Here is a 20077-nt window from a genome sequence, read left to right on the forward strand (position 1 = left end):
TTAAGTCACTAGAAGATTAATCCAGAAAACGGTGAGACTTTTCTGTGTGTGAGAGGGGGGGAAAGGAGCAAAGGTCAACTGAAAACTGCGGAGTACAGTGCGGAGCTGTGCCCCATCACACCAGAACAGCCAGGCCCTCGTGTCGTCACAGCAGACAACAGGGTCCTCACTTACATCCTGTACAGAATGACATCGTACCCCCAAAGCAGAGCCCCTTAAAACTACAAGCATCGATGATCTCATAGCGGAGCTGTTCAGAACTCTGGGTGCCTCTGCCTCTGGAAACTGCAGTCCAACTGTTGGCTGGAGCTGGGGTCTCATTTGAAGACACAACTTGGAGGAGGGAGTCGGCTTCCAAGCCCCCCCCACGTGGCTGTGGATCCGCCTCCATCTCTCGCTGCCGCCACAGGTGTCTGTCCACACAGCTTCCGCCAGGACCTCTCTGCAAGGAACCCAAAGGAGAATGAGCCGGAGCCCCAGGAGGTCCCCAGGATGGAGACCTGTCTTCTAATAGGCTGGTTCCACCACCTTCTGTTTCTTAGAGGGGGGTTACTGTACCCCCTGACCTCCACAGCCCCCTGGCTCCCCACTCCCAGCTGCCCACCCCTCTGGCTGCCTCAGGCCTGCAGTCAGATGCTAAGAACTCATTATTGCTTTGTTTTCCACCCGGCCTTTGTTAGACCTTCTCTATCCCACACGTCAGTGAGAGCACCCCTAACTGTCCTCCTGGTTTATTTTGCTTAGCATTAGGACTTTATATTACGATGGATTTTATATGACGAAGGACTTTTCAAAATACAAATCCTGTAAATGTGGTTTTAAACTGAAGTCGCGGCACCTGTTTCGTCTTCCAAACACATTGCTCTCCAGATATAGCCTTGCCAGCCGTAAAATGGTTCCTATCTTGAAAATGATGAGTACGTTGACTTAAATTTTTCGTTTTTGTTTTACCATGGAAAAATTGAAATTAAAAAAAAAAAAAAGCTCACCACCCTAATTGTGTAAATTCTGGAGCTAACAAAATACTTAGCACCAAAGTTCTGTAGCATATGGTTATCCTAGTCCCAAGCAGTACAATGTGTCTGTATAATGTATAAATGTGCCAGCTCTTAATTACCAGCTCATTAACACTCAGGTGTCAATTGCTGGTGGCAAAGGCAATACCCAAACGGCCTAGTTTTTGTCACGCACTGTGTAATTAAATTGACCTCCAGTACTGAAGCTTGCGAGTTGCCTGATGCTATGTGGACTCTAATTTCAGACACTATTCAGAGTTGCCTGATGCTATGTGGACTCTAATTTCAGACACTATTCAAAGGAGAGTCGTATGGAGGAGCCCATGTGACGACCGGAAGGCCCGACTGGGGTTGAAATTGTTTTTTCATGTGTAATTACAACCTTGAAGACAATGGAACAAATGATGACTGTCCTCGCCTGTAGCTAATATCGCAGCATCTCACACACTTGATGTTTGCACAATTGGTCTAAAATTCCAGCGAGCTGAGTCGCTACACACCCAAAGTGGAAACTGCACTATTACAGCAACCACACTCGGGGAGCTTGGGGTTCTGCATTACAGGTGGTGATGGCGCGTGTTGACAGGTGACTAGAAAAATGGAATATTTGGATCTTACAATTTCATTACACACCCCCAAAGGCGGTGCCACAGGCGTGGACCAGCGCGTCTCCAGAGCCCTCGCGCCAAGACCCAAAATACCATCAAGATTCCAGAAGGGGAGCCACGTGCTGGGCTTCATTCCCTTCAAACGCCCCAAGTCTCCCAGAACACCCGGGTCCGGAGAGCGCCGGGAGGAGGTTGGACAGTGGCCCCAGAGTTCTGAGAAGATGCCCCTCGGGGACACAAGAGTGTGGAGGGCGCAGGCTCAGCTCGTGGACATGCCAGCCTCCTCGGACGCACCGGGCAGGTGGTTCGGAGGTGAGAGCGAATACGAAAATGCAAAGAAAAATGCAACATGGCATTTGGCAGCGTGAGACTTCCGAGCGCCCCACCCCGGGCCGGGTGGCAGTGGACGGCCCCGCAGGCACAGGCGCGGACCTTCCTGCTCCAGGAGGGGGGGACCTTCCTGCTCCAGGAGGGGGACATGGGGATGCCACCCCCGGCGCCCCTCGGCCGGGCGCCCCGGGACACTCTGGCCCGAGGCTCTGACCCTGCCCGTGCCGGACCCGGGCGCCCAGGGGACCCTGCCTGGCCAGGGCCAGCTGCGCGTCCACCCCACAGCCCCAGGGTGGGGCCTTGCTGGGACTCCAGCAGCCCCTGACCCCACGTCCCCCGGGGTTCCAGAGCCCCTGCCTCGGGGTCCCCTGGGGTTCCAGAGCCCCTGCCTCAGAGCCCCTGGGGGTTCCAGAGCCCCTGCCTCTGCGTCCCCTGGGGTTCCAGCAGCCAGCTGTTCAGGGGTGCAGATTCAGGGGGTGAACTGGTGGGGGCAACGGTGCAGCCAGGTCCCTCAGACCTGTTCTTGGTGAAGCAAGAACTGGTGCCACTTCGGGACATAGTCTCCTATGGGTGAGACTCTGGTTTTGCTCGTTGGCTGCCAACGTAACAGGTGGTTATGAGGAATAAAAATGCGTCTGTTGAGTCAGCATTTCCTTCTACATGTCACTCATGGAAGCACAGACAGCACTGCCTCCTTTCTTAGGCTCAGCCCCTGCGGCCTGCTGTCCCTGTGATCTCCAGCCGAGGACCCTGTGCTAAGGAGACACTACGTTTCAAAATATAAAGTGCAGCTCTCCGGACTTCAACACGCTGGTGTATTTTAAATACCTTCACTCCTAAGATTTCAAGTCCCAGCGCGACCCAGAGGCTGGAGGAGTAGCTGGGTGCAGGATGGGGATTCAGTCTGAGACAATCTGGGCGTTAGGCTTGTGGCTAGTCTCTCCCTCTGCGTCAGACTCATTTCTTCACAAGTGGGCTTAGGCCTGGAATCTTACAAGACCCTCTTCTGCACTAAAATGCTATTATTCTGCCAGGTCTACTTAAAAAAAAAAAAAGAACAAAGAACATAAGATTAATTGGTGATAGTATTTAGATGATAGCTGCTGAATCCCGGTTGAGTATTTCAAAAATATTTGTGGAACATTATTTGAACTCAGCTGGGGAAAGGGGAGATTAAAAAAAAAAAAACATTTTTGACAACTCATGTCTTTTATTTTATTTTATTTACATTTCTTCCTCTTCATTATGTAGTGGCGTGTATGCAGCACAAAAGGAACCAGAGAGTTTGTCTTAATCTGTGTCCTTTTTTAAATTGGCCACATGGGGGAATAGACCAGCCAAAGTTGCACAGAGACGAAAAAAACATTAAATATATTTATAATTTACATATGCATGTTTGTAGAATTATTTCCAAATAATCATAATTCATGAGAAAATTAACTTCAGAGCTGTAACTCAAATGGTAATTGTTATCATCAGTTGTTACACATAGAATAACATGAAATACGTGGTAGAGGCTATCATTTGATATCAAGGTTAAAAATCTAAAATTCTCTGGAAGTGTTAAAATAGAATGCAGCCCAGGGCTCACCTGTTTAGCACACACAGTAAAACTGAAATGGTAAGGAGAAATGAGTGACCCCTTCTACACGTAAGAGTGCAAGCCTTTGCCTCTTTGCTGTGATCTGGTTTGCAGGAAAATCCACTCAGACAGACAAGACGGACACTCAGCCACATCCACGCCTCCCTCTGGGGCACCAGCTGATCCCTCCAGGGAGGGAGCTCACTGCACCCCTCCCTGAACTGTCCCTCTGTGCCCCGTCCCTCCCTTTTCACTACTCTGTAAGTCACTTGCGCTCATCTGTTCCTTCCCTAGGGACATATGACTTCGGGTCTGTGCTCACCCCAACTTCTTTTTTTTTAATGTTATGAACTGTCTTAATATAAAGTAGGTAATACCGTGTTATTTGCAGCATTTATTTTCACCTTTCAATTTTTATAACTAATACTGGAATAGACTTTTCTTTAAAGAGTGCTCAAGGAAATATTACATCTTAAACTAAAACTCTGCACTGATGTGTAAATTTTGAAAACCCCTAGTGCACCTGGTGCACTCTGCAGAGCTCTCATAGCTGGGAACTTGCAATGTCGTCTGTCACTGTATGGAAGGCTCCGGAGAGTCTTCTGGTTCGGCAGGATTTGCTCGTGGGTGGCCCAGTCTCCCCTGTTCTGGTCCTTGTAATTCAAAGTGCATCGGCTTAGGATCATGGAGACACCTTGAACAGAGCAAGGTTTGCAAACCCTGGCAGGCGAATCCACACAAGCTTGTCAAAGAAGCGCTGGTGCTGGTGACAAAGCCATCTCCAAAAACATGCAGTGAGGTGGGCTGGCGTTACTACATCTTGATATAAAACTTCTGCATGTCTTCACTGTGTCACTCCTACTTGGGGCATAGGCACCTATTGTTATAGTTCAAATTAGAATCCTGCTGTTGTTCACTAAATTTACTCTTCTCCTGGTGTAATGCTGCGTGTGTGTAGTTGCACCAGCTTCAGAAGTCAATCCTGCGTCTCCGTCTCTTAAAACTGTTGGGAGAATGAAGGGGGACTGTGAGGGGTTCTCTCTCTCATCTCTCACTCCCTCTCTTTAGTCCAGGTCGGCTTGGTATGTTTTTATCAGAACCATTGCATTTGCTCCGTGCAGTCTGTGTGGTTAGGTAATAAATGCGGGTGGATTCCACACGGTAGCAAAAGAATTAATCACTGATTGTACAATAGTCGAAATGCCAAGCTAGCTTCTTGATGATCCACTATTATTACCTTCCAACCAGGCATTTTGATATTCTAAAGCATAATAGTAGAGCACAGATTCTATGTGTTCACCTGCTAGGGGAGGTTTTCTTTCTATGTATTCCTCCATTGTTCTCTTTTGTGCTGGTTAGCACCCCCACCTCGCTTGCACACTCACACACATACTGATTTGAGGGAAATACATTGCCCACATTGGCCATGCACCCCATTATTAATTAAGCCACACACCTAGGAATGAGAGAACACTCACACTGAGAATAAACTTCCATCTGAGGCTTATGCCGCCTGTCATGCCAACACCCGTGGTCTCCTTCCGTCCTGTAGGAGCAGAGTCACGACAGTGAGGCTGGAAGGATGGGGCCTGGGTTTCACACTAGATAATGGTATTAACTGAACGTCCTCTACTCCCAGATTGGCTGACGGGCCGTCCAGTGCTTTGTAACAGCTCACAAAGAAAAGCAAACCCTAAAAAGAACAAATCTAACGGTATCTTCACCCACACAACATTCACCAGGGAAGTGGCCATGTGGACTCACGAATTTCATTTACAAAATAAATGCTCCTTAAAGATATTGACCGAGTCACAGTCATGCGAATGTCCTTAACCTGATAAATCTAAAGACGAGTTTTCATGACAAAGGCATCAAACTTTCAATGAACAAGAGAAAATAAGAAACTTAAAAAAATTTTGAACAGCCAAAGTAGAGAACAGGGCCTGCCCAGCTAAGAAAGGGGAACGTCAAGAATCGAAACGAGAGCCAGCAAAGGAGAAACTGCAGTTCTGTGGGGCAGGCTGCCCGCTGCCCAAGTTCATGTTCATCACAGAACCAGTGTTATGCCAAAAATATGAGCGTGTCACATATGCAGTAATTCCAGCAAATGTTTATTTCCAGGGTTCTAGAAAGATACAACACATAGACTTGGGGGTACATTCTGGTCACTTTGTCTGAGTGCAGCCACACTCGTATTGTTCCAGAAATCAAAATGGAGGACTAGGAGAGAGTTTTAAAGGCAGCTGACAGTGATGTCTGTACCTCTGAGCTCTGAACTTTATTTCCTGGACTCCATCCCGCCAATTCATACAGAGGTGAAGGGGAACTGCCCTGCTGAGTGGACACCACAGGCAACTCTAGTCCCGTCTGGAGGTTTTGCAGCGAGCACCGCTGAGCACAGCTCGGCAGCGGGAAATACACTCTGGAATTTTGAGCAAGGCATGATTCCCACGAGGGGACGGTCGTCCTTACTTTGAATAACCAAGATAGGGACAGGGTCAAAGTGACAGCAAGTGACATTAATAATGAAAGACACCATTACTGTGCATTAGGATTGTGCTGAATATTTCACCGACCTCAACCGCCTACTCTCACAAAAGTCTACAACTACGTGCACTTCTGCAGATTCTACAAAGGTCAAGGCTAAGATTCAGATGGGAAGTCACTTTGCAAGAAGTTCTTCCCTGACTTGCCACAGCATTAAATAAGTTTGGATTTGCAGCACAGATTAGATGGCGCGGTGCTTTTCCTGCCTTTGGGGCAAGGATGCGCTGTGAGGAATATAATTCACATTCTGACCTATTTCTGACATGTGTATTGGAGAAAATGTTTCACAAAGAACTATTTGCTTTCACCATGAATGATGTGTTTTGACAATTTTCTAGTCTACTTTTTTTTTTTACTGTTCTATTTACTTATTTTTGTTTTCTTATATTATTTTCTTTATACATTGAATTTCTCTTGTGACCCCCTGTTGGATTGATCACAGATTTTGATCACTTCATTATTTGATCCATTAATTAATATTTTTCTTGGTTCCAAGTAATTTCTTTGGTTCCAAGAGCAAACTGGAGTTTCCTTGAAGGTAAGTATTACCATGAAGTCTTACATTCCCTCATTGTCAGAGCTTAATACCAGTTTACAATCTAAGAAATTTGATTTTACCTCTGAAAATTCATAATCTTGGTTAAAGAGAAGAGTCCATGAAAGGATTTCCAGGAAGGGTAAAACTGAGGGACAGGAGACACAGGTCTACCGGGAACCAAAGAAAGTTGCAGTTGTAGCTGTTAACATTTTATTTAGAACTATCTCAAGATAGTTTATCATCCATGAATATATTGTTGTAGTTCTTTTCCACCATAGGATTGGGTAGATGTTTAAAGCAAGAGAAATACCTAATCCTCACCCTGTTGTTTCATAAAACAAACCTCTCACCCAAAATGTGTAGTTTGAAGCAAAGCAAATCAGTGAAACAAACCACCCATGAGATTAAGAAGCACAGAATGTCTTCTATTACCATCCAACTATTTCAGAACATGTATTTCTCTAAAATTCACTCAGATTATTTTTATGTAGCAAAAAAAAAAAGTACCTTAATTCATGTTTTCTTCTTGGAAAATGATACCCATGCAAACGTTATTTTTCCTTATGCTTCTGTTGGCTTTAAATACGAAATCATTTGTTTCTAAAATTTTAGATAAAATGTTTTTCTTTTATTGCTTGAAGGCACTCGTATCCTATGTACAACCTCTAGATTAATCTTTCTGAACTCTTGGGATTACTTACAAATCACAAACCTCGAAAGAAAATATAACATCAGGTGGAAAAATATATATTGAAAATATTCCTTGTGGGTATCAGGAGAACCGGAGGGAGATAAATACTTGCTTTCAAAACCCTCAGTAGAGTGAAATCCTCGAAACCTACCATACGTTGCTTCAAATGAGACTCGGCCTTGGACAGCGGTCCCCTCAGACCTGTGATACTAACAGCAAAAAGACTAAATCATCATTTAAACTTAGGGCCATATTTTGCCACTGATTTTTGTTCAAAGCTCCCACGTGTCAGTGGACAATCCAGGCAGGGAAAGATGGCAGAATCTGTACCCTAGTTTTATTTATTTCATATGTTTACAGCAGTATAAAATAATATATTACATTTACACTCATTGTACTCATGTATTATTATAGCATTCACAGTAACAAACACTAGAGTTAAGACTGAAACTCATCTTTTGTTATAATACCCTGTTTTCGCTCACATAACTGTCTTGAGAATGTGTTTTGAGCTGAAATTCCCTGCTCACTTTCAGCTCGAGGATGTATGGATGTACTGGAAGTTGGAGTTCCATCATTTAGACATTTTTGAGTCTCGTGAAAATTTAGAACTTTTTTGCATCGTGAGTGCAGTGTTTTCACGCAACTCAAAAACACTCAGAGCGTAACACCTCAAACTAAGCATGTGACAAGTTTTCAAGAAATAAAAGCCATATTTTTTCTAATTTTACAAATACTTCAAAAAATAACAGTGGTTAGAAATACATGCATGCACACTAAAGGTATTAGAATCGTAGTCATATTATTGCCTGCAATACTCTGACGGCGCTCGACTATTTGCATTCCCGAGAATGCTGGAATCTAAAACCTATGTCAAGTTCTCGAAGAAAAAAAATACTTGATGGAGCAACAGTTTCACAAATTACTGTATAAGGATTTAGTTTGACATAGCAGAGCGATTTCCTTGAAGTTCTAACAATATATAAAATAATTTGACTACTCCATAGCAGAAAAATATGGAATTTTGTCATCTTCTGTTTTTCCTTGTTAAAAAGGAACACAAAAAGGATGTTAAGTGCAAAGCCTTTACCACTACAAGATCGGAGCTGAAAAAGAGAAAGAACCCAAGAAGTTACAATATGAAAAAATATAAGATTTTCAGAAAAATTACCAAGTATACCAATGCTTTCGCTACTTTTGAGTTCCTTGGGGTGTAAGGGCACACGTACAAATAAGAGGAGGGTGAACTCAAAGGTGATGACCAGGTTATCAGCCAGGAACAAGAAAACCTGCTTGCCCAGCTTCACATTGGCACCCTTCTGACGGAGTCACTCGCGGAGAGATTAACTGCAGTCAGTAACTTGCGGAAGGTAAAATGTTAGAATTCATGTGTGATAGTGTTTATGTTGAAAATGGTGAGAGGTTTTTTTCTCCTTCTATTGGAAAATCAGGAGGATTTCTACATTACAGAGGATCTGACAGCCAATTGGAACACCGTTAAAATGTGAAATAGGTGAATTAGGAGTTAAAATAGTAAATTTTCTACTACTGTACTTAGTTTGCAATGTTTGATAAAGGCATTGCATTTAATATCTTCATAAAATAAAATATACATATTTCCTTACTATTGCCCAACGGAGATGATTTATTTATTATGATACAGACATCATTATATCTGTAAAGTAATTCAGATGTGGTATTTAAATATTTGATGGAAAACGATTTCACAAAGTTATGTTCACAAGTTAAAAATTAAAATTTTACATGTGGATGGATTATTTTTTAAATTGTCATTTGACATACTTTTGAAACATTTAGACACTGTTTCCACAGGAAAATATTTTGAGTTTTTACTACACTAAAACTAACCATGTTAACAAGGAATGATGTCATGATTGTTCTTTCTGAAGTAGTTTATTGATGAAATATTGTCTAATAATTTGAAGATTATTTTATCAGACACATACAAAACTATGGGCGTTGGATATTAGGATGACTAGCTTAAATAGAAAACCTATTCTACAATCTCTGCATACCAATCTAACAAATGATTATCTGGAAACCTTCATGATCGGTTGGTTGCTTTTTCCCATTTTCCGCCCCCCTCCTTGGCGGATAACGTTTCAGACAAATCACTGAAATCATATCTTTATTCTGGTGTAACTTCTGATTTATTCTGGATGCAAATAGTTGAATGAATAACCTCCTCATTAGGATTTTATATTTAAGTAATTCTATTTATCCCACTAAGTTGGGTCACGGTTTTGCTGTTTTTTATTCTTGTAGATTGATGATATAACCTAAGAACTAAGATACAAACTATTAAAACTGGTTACCACAATATATTGAAAAAAACTAACACGCAAACACTTAGCATAAGAAGTTGGCTCCAGGGAGATTCTATGCAATGACATTAAAGGCTAAATAATGGAAGGTAAGGACATTTTCTTTAAGTCGAGTGAATTGGTATCGCTACTGTTGGTGAGGGGGCTATAACTTTCTTTCCAATGCGTGTAATAAGATGGAGGCATTTCCCTCCATGAAGGTAACATGAGGATGGAAAGGTTTTCACTGAAGCAGGGTGATTCAACAAGAAAATTATTTTCTTGTTTAATTAAAAAGAAGTTACAGTAAACAGACTTTTCCCCCCAGTTAAATTATATAGAGACATATTTCTTTGCTAAAATAACCTGTGGAAATAGGAATGTAGGATGGGTGTCTTTCTGTGTCCCGGAGGATGGATTAGCTTCAGAGATATGGTCAGGGTCTCTGGAAGCCTGACCCTTGGGACACATGTATTGATTGGGATTATGGCATTTTAATAACGAATGTGGTAACAGTCAAGTGAGAGGCACCAAGATATCACTCGTATATACATATCAAGGGCTCTATAGATACATATGCATTTTAATGTTCAGTCTAGGGGGCAGGAGTCCCATTTGGATGAGATAAAATTAGATGGAAACATTCGTTATATGTTAAGTTTCAGTCTGTTCTTTGATAAGAACACAGTTCAAACTAAGTGTGCATGTGAGATCAGCCAAAGATTAAGGAAGATGTTTCCAGATAGGTCTGTACTTCTGTTTGGTAAACATTTAGACGTGATGTGGAGGGATTTTTTAGAGGGCAGTTGTGACAATTCTCTCTCTCTATTTTTTTGCATAAAAGATTGTCTCACCTTGTCTAAGTTTTCCTCTCTTCATTGTGTTTCAACAAGCAATAAACAACAGTAGGAAAAAAGAAAAATATGTAAAAGAAAGGAGAATGCATCTTTCTGAATTTAATAATTGACCATGTTGACATAGAAGGAAATGGCAAACTTCACTTTTCAAGGTTGATTCATGAAGAATTTTCTCCTTCATAAAACACTGACTACATTTCTGCTATCAAATTGTCACAAACAAGATAATATTGAAACAATTATGCACCATGTGTCTACTTCCAAGTTAATCTGCTTCAAATTTAGAGATGCTTTCTATCTTATAGTTATTCTTTACCAGTTCAGATATTTATCTGTCTCTATATCTTCATAGAGAGTTATAAATAGATTTTATATCCATGTGTTAAGAGTCACAAAACTATGTAAAACTATGTAAAATAAAATTCTGTGTGAGTTCTATGATTGAGGACTTCTCAAAATAGTAATCTTCAATTACATATTTTACACCACAAAATGTACAGACACCCAGTGTTTTTTCTAACAACAAATACAGGTGAATTTATAGATTCTTTATAAAAGCTTGAAATGAGTCTAAATTCAAAGCCATAGAAATAGAATCGAAATAACGTTGCTCGTTAGATATTTTGACAGTGCCCTTCCGTGCTCCTCACACATCGACAGCTATATCTTTGGCATTGAAAATTCAGCTTGAGTTCTCGACAAAATTTTGTAGCTTAGAGCTTCTCTTTCTTTTAAACAAGGAAAAACAGGGTTGAATACACTATGAAAACTGGGAGGAAACTACCAATGGTGATTTTTTTTTTCCTAAGTAACTTTATCTTTGGGACCCTGAATTACCTTTTAATTTATAGTATGATGTGGACTGCATGAGTCCAGTCAAAAACCAACTGAGTTGTACCACATTTTAGGAAATTTATATAATATAATATATATATTTTATATTTATTTAGAAGCTTTGAAATAGTACAGTAAACACTTTGCCACACGGTGTATAAACTACAGAATGTCTTTGATATTTTGTGGGTCGTCAGAATACAACATTTTTTATAACCCACAGGTGAAAACAACAGAATCACAATCTCTCTTGTAAAGTTGGAATAGTTTGGGGGACACTTGATCACACAAAAATAATATAAAACAGTCAAGTTTAAAACAGTGGTATTGCATTTAGAATGCAAAAATTTCCTTTTTCATTATGACTGGCTTCTCGTGGTGGATAGAAACATCTAGAGGGCTCAGTGACATTTGGAGAGAGAAAGATAGAGTGCTGTAAACAGGCACACACTGATCGCAGAGGCAGAAGCAGCTGCCTCAAAAGTTTCTACAGTTCTGCACACTTCAACTCATTTCTCAGGCCTGCTGAGAGCAATTAGGTCCTAGAGCGGCCACGATGATCCCGCCGGCATCTAACACTCAGTTACACGCAACTAACTGATGGCCAAGATAATGAAGTTGAAAAGTTGATGCTTTTGTTGGTCGACTTTGTGCAAATCATGCTGCTTCAGGTAAGTCCTGTAGAATTGACTAGCATATCCTTTTCCGTGCTGTGAAAAAGAAAGAAAAAGACTCTAAGAAAAAGAGCCTGCGGTTGGGAGTTCAGAACTGCAGTTACGGCCATCAAGGCCAACGCCGGGGTCATGTCCTACCCCAGACCAGACCCCTCCTGTCCGAGCCGGGCAGTGTCACCTTGGCTTCAAACACACACAGTCATTAGGGAGCTGGGCTTCCTGAAAATGACAATTTTGATCTTTTTTACAAGTCAGTTTTGCAGGGGGGTATGAATAGATTATATCCCGACACCAGTGGTGTGGCCATAACTTCCGAGTTACCCTAGAACCATCCCCACTTTACTCTCTGTGGCAGATCAGAGGGCACACGGGCGGTCCTTAGATTTCTAGAACAAGTCTTTAGATTATCCGTGAATAATTTGTTATCTATTTAATTTCATAAACTCTCAATTATAGATATACCTATCAATATATAAAATCATATCTAATAGAGAACATTGAACCAGGGAGTGCTTTAAAAATTAAAGGACGATTCACATTTTCTAAGGTTTATTTTACCTCATTTTTAAATTTTTGTCTAAAAACTAAATATTTCTATGACCTATGAAAATCTTAAATGTAAATTCATTCCCTCAAAGGAATCAGTTTTCATAGAAAGAGAGCAAAGGAAAGGTGAGAAAAAAGATTTTTTCCAATTAAAAAAAATGGTCCAATTAAAAAAAAATGTATTGAACCATGACAGAGCATGTTTAGATTCCATCACTTGGATAGTATACGTATTTTATTTATTTAGCGTTATAAAGGATACACCTTCCCATCACATATGGTCTTTATGATATTTTATCATAAACATAATGAGAGCAAATGAAAGATACAAATATGCTATCAAGAAAACACACTGGCACATATATACATGGATATGTGCATGTTAAAATTTGAGAATGACACTAAATAGCGTAACTGAATTGTTTCCACCTGGGGACTGGATGTTTTTTTGAAAAAATAAATATCAGAGCCTGTTGGCCAGTTCAGTTCCTCTCCTGTAGTTCCCAGTCATGCTCAGTACATGATCTAATTACATATTTCCTACCTTATTTTCCCTGATTCCATCATTTCTTTTCTCACAGATCAGTTTTAAGCAGACCATCAAACATTTCTTCACTAATTTACTTTTCAGCAGACCTGTATCCATTTCAATTGTAAAAGGAATCCTCACTGACAAGAATTAAAGTGAAAATGGATTGTATAATAACCGGTGTTGAAAATAAACACTCTGTTTGGCAATATCACAAAAAATAACACGAGTTAGCTACGAAGAAGGCCAACGCTGTTATGACTTACCTGGTTATAAAGCTACACAGTGAATTGTAGAAACAAGTAGGAACTTTGATCTTTTAAAAATATCAAATCCTATTTTCCTACACTCTGGAATTCAAATTTCCCATTCCATAATAAGTTGAGTATAGTGATTCAGATGTCTTTTGTATGTACTAATCGGATTTTAAAATTCTTCAGTAAATTCAAATAGTATGCTACACAGAAATTCAAGACTATGAAATGAATTGGAACAAATAATTACAGTGATCAAATAACTTCGTGTCCAAATGGAACAATCGTGTGAGTGAAAGGGAGCATTATTAATAATTACACAAGACATAGTCCTGTGCTTTCCTAGACCACAAAAGAAACAGTCACCCTATAAATAGTATTGATTTACAAAACCAACAGAAATATTACTTATAGGTTGAAGCTTTCTCTTTTAAAATTATAAATCAGAAAATATTCATTTATAGAAAAATCTCATTCTAGAAGTTCGAGGATAAAAGGAACTCTACGCTTACTCAACCTATAACGATTATGTGAAAAAAAAAATGACTATACTGGAAAACGCCATATTAGTATAAATGCAGAAATTAGTCACCCTAGCACATGTTTAAACTTAGAGGATTCCTAATTAGGTTAAATGATTCCTTATGGGGAAAGTGTGAGCACAGATATATGTTCATTTGATTTAGTCAGAACACAAAAATAAATTGCTTTATTAAAAAGGATCTCAGTCAAAAGAACACAGACGTTTCAGGCACATTATACAAAGTATATTAAACATAAACATGAGCTTAAATGGCATATTTTAGTTGCAGTGTAGGATTACATGTGTGCCGACTTTATTGAAAGGGCACCTATTCCAATAGTTGCCTGAATAATGTAATTAATTGCCTTTTATTAAATCTAACAGTGCAAGGACTAAGGCCGGGTCAGGACAAATGATCCTGGGGAGGCAAGATCTTTTGTCCCTTTGGGAAGCTAATTTCCCAAGTGTGATGGGCCGCCAGAAAAACGACACAAAAATGAAATAGTGTATTGTTTCTAGAGATAAAACTAGCGTGCAGTTTTCCTTCATGGCTTTGAAAAGGTGAGTTTGAACAGTGAGTGACTATTCTTGGGCGCTATTTGGGTTAATGTTAGAAAAGTAACTCCCAAAGACTGTTTTTCAAAATCAGTGCTATTATATTTTAGAGTCAGCCCCAAGGACAGTCATTCTACAGTATCAGCTGGCATAGTTGTATGTTTGTTGCAGTGTTTCAAGTGAGGCAGGGCTCAAACCGTGGAATCTCTGCATTTTCGGATGTGGTCAATGTATGTTTTGGAATTTTCATGATACTTGAAGAATTTCTGCTTTTCTTTTCATTTCACAAATCATGTTCCCCTAGCTGTTCATCAGCACAGCAGGGAACTGGTCTCTTGATATGGATGAAAGATTTCCTTTTCAATCATTTAAAAATAGGAGAGAGACTGTCAATTTTCTCTTTTACCTCTGAATTTATCATTTACTACGTGTGTCCTTCATAGCAAGTCACAGAAAAGGCACATTTATCTTAATATTTGAACTAGAGAAGAAAAATTACACTTAATGGAAGATGCCCAAGCATACAGCTTCCTAAAATTTGGCATATCTATGTTTGTCATTAGCCCTTATACATATGTATACATTTGGAATATATATATATAAATTTAATGAAAATTTCATGGTGTTTATATTTTCTTTTATTGCAAAGTCCTGTTATTGGCTCTGACAATTCATGAGGTGTAGTAAACTGTGGAGTATTTTAAAAATTCCAATTAATCATTCAAGAAGAATTACTGTAAACATGTGTATTGCAAAAATAACTGTAAAATCATCAGTACTGATCTCTTATTTATAACACCTGCAATAGTATAATCCTAGCCTGGTGAAAACTGATTTTGTATGATATATTAAAATAAAAATTTGAGGGGACTCCGAGGTGGCACAAGGGGTTAAGTGTCAGCACTATGAAGCTATCAGCAGCCACTGCAGCACGAGTTCAATCCCCAGCCAGGGAGCTATCCACAAGTCCCAGCAGACCTCTCCTGTCTCGCCCGCTGCTCCCCTCAGCAGTGTGTTTCAGTGGATCCACCTGTTCTGCTCCCCACTCTGTCTCTGGTGGGTCCTCTCACCCCACACCTCTGGCCTGTACCCCAGTTCTTATATGCATAAATAAATCTTTAAAAAATAAAATAAGTAAAAATTGGATCAGTTGACTATTCAGATTTCTATACTTTGATTGCAGAAAGCAAAACACCCTTTATCCTTTATGATCGTGTAACACACAGAGGAAAAACACTTGTGAGAGATCTAACCCGGTATGCAAGTGGACAGATGAAAGGACACCCTGACGACTGAGCTGCTCATCCCCACAGAAACTTCCAGAGGTTGGGGTTAGAGGTCAACTGAGAGCGCGTTTCTGTGGAGGGCGCCTGGCCAGGCCTCCCTACTGTCTCTCCTTCCTCAGTTGCTTCTGAGGATTCTCTTTAAAAGTCTCTCTTAAGAAATTTCGTGTATTAAACCCTAAGGTGCATAAGTGATCATCTGAGTGTTGGTTATTAAAAGTGGGTCACTCTTTGCTTTGTCTTTTATCTTTGCACCCTTCTACGTGCTTTTATTTTGAGAATCAGAGCTGTACGTCATTCAGCTTGCCAATGTTCTTCCACACAAATAATTCTTAAAAATATATATAATGAAAAATTGCTTTGTGCTATGGCTTGATGTTAGTTATAAAATCCTGAAGGCCTTCTGTTATTATGATGCATTATCTTTCTCTCCAGTAATAGTAATAATTTATTTCACAATGTTTAGCCATCTCCATGCTAAATTTCCTCTTATCCTCTCATCAAACATTACGCTTCTTTATTCTAATTGGACAGAGTTAAGGAATCATAGAATATTTCTAAAAAAAAAGAAAAAACACAAAGAGTTCATTTAGAGAAGGTGGTTTCCAGATGTAAACTTGGTGAGTCTTTTAGAAGAGAAACCAAATGACTCAAACAATCCTTCAGATCATTCATGTAGTAAATCTGTATAAAACCAAGTGATTATTTTTAGCTGGTCTACATGTGTATGCTATACTTAGAGTATCATTTGCAATTAATATTTATTAAATGGAAAGATAAATCCATGGATACTTTAGAAGACAAAAATCAGCAAGTATGGTTTTGTGAAATGAAAGAACAGAACTGGGGCCTCCTTGGTGGTGCAAGGGGTTAAGTCTCAGCACTATCAAGCCATCACCAGCCACTGCAGCACAAGTTCAATGCGCAGCCAGGGAGATACCCACATGGCGCAGCAGACCCCTCCTGACTCCCTGCTGCTCCCCTCAGCAGTGGATTTCAGTAGATCCACCTCTTCTGCTCCCAACTCTGTCTCTGGTGAACCTTCTCACCACTCCCACCACACACCTCTGGCCTATACCCCAGCTCTTCTATGTATAAATAAATAAAATAAATCTTAAAAAAAAAGAAAGAAATGTGCGTTTAGTATGAGAAAAACGAGCCATTCCTGAGAGAGCAGACACGCTTGCCCATCACCGCGTTCTCGTCACAGCCCTTCCAGCTCTGGCAACCCTCACTCACCAGCTCTGCTAAGAATTTGATCTTACCAGTTCTGCTGTCTTTCGGGGTGATCTAGACCATCTACCAATTTAGGGTGATGGATTAAAAGAAATCGGGCCTCATTTTCTCACTAAATGCAGCGTGTGTGAAGATATTTATTTTACAACCTGGAAGGAACCCTCAACATCCAGTAGAGTTTAAGGACCGTGGACAGTCCTGATTTTATTACCTGCAAAGTTTTCAAAATTTAACATTGCTTGATTTTTTTTTTAAATGCAAATGATTGTTTGATTGCAAGGATGGGTGAGGCCGTGAGCAAGGCTGAGGAGGGCTGCAGCACAAATGAGCACGGTTAAAGGGAGCAATGTCATTTAGCCAAGGACACTCCTAGGTTCCGCGTGTATGTGGCATCTCGGGAAATCAAACAAGGGCTCAGACGAAGACAAACTGTAAGAGGGACCCTTGGAAGCAGGTCAGTTTTGAGACTCAGGGTGGGGGGACAGGGGCAGGGGAGAGAAGAGAATAGGGGAGAGAGTGGAATGGAGGGCTGTGCGCACCTTGGTGGTGGGAAAACTAAGGTGGCCGCACCTGAGGGGAGCAATCCTACAATCCTACATGGATTTTGAAGCCAACTTTCCTGTTAAGGTAAATGCAAATTACCCAAGTGCAGGCCCCAGAAGAGGATGTGACGTCAGCCTTACTTAGCTGTGTCGAGGGAGTGGGTCCCTGCAACATCAGGTGTCCTTCCAGACAGAGGATCTGTGGGTTCTTAAATGTCTGTATTCTGGTGTGTCTGTGTGTCTATGTGTAGCTTCAAACAACCTTCCAGTACACTGAAAACTGGCTTACCAGGACACGCAATCTGTGTTTCTACAAGTGTGTCAAGTACCACTAATATTTTTAACAGAGTAGATATAATTATAGTAACTTAATTTTGTTCTATTTAAAAATCCTTATCTCTAATTAATTATATTAAGAGTGCTTTGAACTCTATAACAAAAACCAGTGCTGGTGTATCATCCTCTTTAATTAGACAACACACTTTTAATATTATCATTATCCAAACTGATTTGAGTAAGATATCTAAAAACACAGTCATCACGTGTTCCTGTACCATCTAGAGACAAGAATTGTCAGTATTCTACATATTTCTTTTTCTAGCACCAAAATCATTAAACTGTAAAATTAAAATATTTGTTAAAAAACTGTGCTTGCATAAAAATTCATAAATTGGAGGGATCTGTTCCATATATATCTAGAAATGTCAAAATTAAGCCTTGGAAGCTTAACAAACTGTCTGTGAGGGGGATGATGGAAGGACTTGGGCCTGCCCAGGGCACTGTAGTCGCCGTGCCAGGCTGTCAAGGCCATTGCCTCATTGGTTTCTTAATCAAGTTTGGAGACTAAATTATTTTCTAGATGTTCTGACCTACATTAGCTTATATCGGAAAAATGAAACATATATTGCTAACATACATTGGTCTCCATGCTTAAAGTATTGCACATTTTTTTAGACTATCAGAATCCACCGAAATATGGAAACTGACTTCAGAACTCTCTGAAAGTCACATCTTTCACATTGGCAGCAAAGGAGCACCCTTGAAATTTCTCTTTGAGGACAGTCCTCTCAACTGCAGCACAACAAAGCATACTTTCGTTTATGTGAGACAAATGTTGCTACTTTGCATATCTAAAATCCTACAAGATAGTCATTTCTACTGTAAAGAATAAAAGGGTCCTCTGGTTGAGAACTATGAAGCTGATCATACTTTACTCACATCTAGAAACCTGTAGCTGAAGTAGTTTCCTTTAAAACATTGTAAAGAGATCAAATTAATTATTTCCTGTAGGGCTAAAATTAGTTACTTTTCAAAACAGAAAGCGTGGAAAATGCCTGAATGGGATTGGTTATTTATTCCTATAAATCCAAGAATGTAATCTCTGCCTCGACTATTTGCAACAAACATCCTTGTTTCATAATATAAGACCAAACTATAGAAATGCACACAGATGTGTCTTTATATGAAAACATGATAAATACATGGGTCCTTCATCTTAAAAATATGGAGACACATGTCTCATTTATTAACCATGAAGAGCCTATTTACACAGGGTAAGATTTCAGTGCAATTTTATAACCTCAGATAAATAATTATGAAAATAAGTGAAAAAATAAGTGGTTAAAACCAAACTCTAACACAACTGGATACCAGCTTGTTTTCAAAAAAATACATACAACACACAACACAGGAAGTCTGCATGAAAAGAAGGCTATTTAATATCCTTGACGATCTGACTTCTAATTCAGTCACTTCTATGTCAAAGCAAGCAGCCCATTAAAGACAGGAATTCAGCCTCAGAGGGGGCTGAATTGCTGACACAGTGAAAATTGAAAAGTGACAAGTGTCATTTTCTATCAGAAAAACCCCTTCACTCCCAGCAGGTTGGGGACCCTGATATCTGGGGCTCCGGGAAGCCGGGGAGCAGGGTTGCCAGGTAAAATGCAGGACACTCACGTCCCTAGGACTGAGGACAGCAGTGGCATCTGTGAGGACACATGTGTCCTGTGCAGCAGGTGGGAGCTGTGGACTCTTTGTCGGGCCTGACAACCAGGCTCCCGGCCTCTGTTCCGTGGCCACAGGGGAAGCCAGTTGCCACTGCAGCTGGTTGCACTGTGTTTTCCAGAAAAATGTTGCAGGGTTTTCTAACAATTTTGCAGCCCTGCAGTTCATGTAATAAAGGTTATGCATATTTCCATCTGTCATAATGTAACATTAAGATATCAGAATATTCAAAGGAAAAAAAATATTCAAAGGGAGGTAAAGAATAAATTCAATTATCTAATATATGTCCATAGCTAGTGTCTAATTGCCTGATGAACATATGTGAGTGTGATTTAAGTTATTTCTTTGTGTTCTGAAATTTTAACCTTGGTTTTGAGTGAGATCTTGTTTTTGTGATATTCATATTAGTTAAAATAATCTCTTTCTTGCATAATAAACACCATTTAAGTATTCTAAAATCTAAGCCTAGGTATATAATTTTAGTTATCGCCTAGAAACTTATTAAACCACCCCCTCTTGCCTTTTTAATCTAATCTATTTTCAAATAATTAGAGATTTGAAAACTGGTAGGCAGTGAATCCAACTCAGTTTTAGAGGAATCACA

The sequence above is a fragment of the Talpa europaea genome (assembly GCF_964194135.1).
Source record: "Talpa europaea genome assembly, chromosome: 10".
Taxonomy (NCBI): Eukaryota; Metazoa; Chordata; class Mammalia; order Eulipotyphla; family Talpidae; genus Talpa; species Talpa europaea.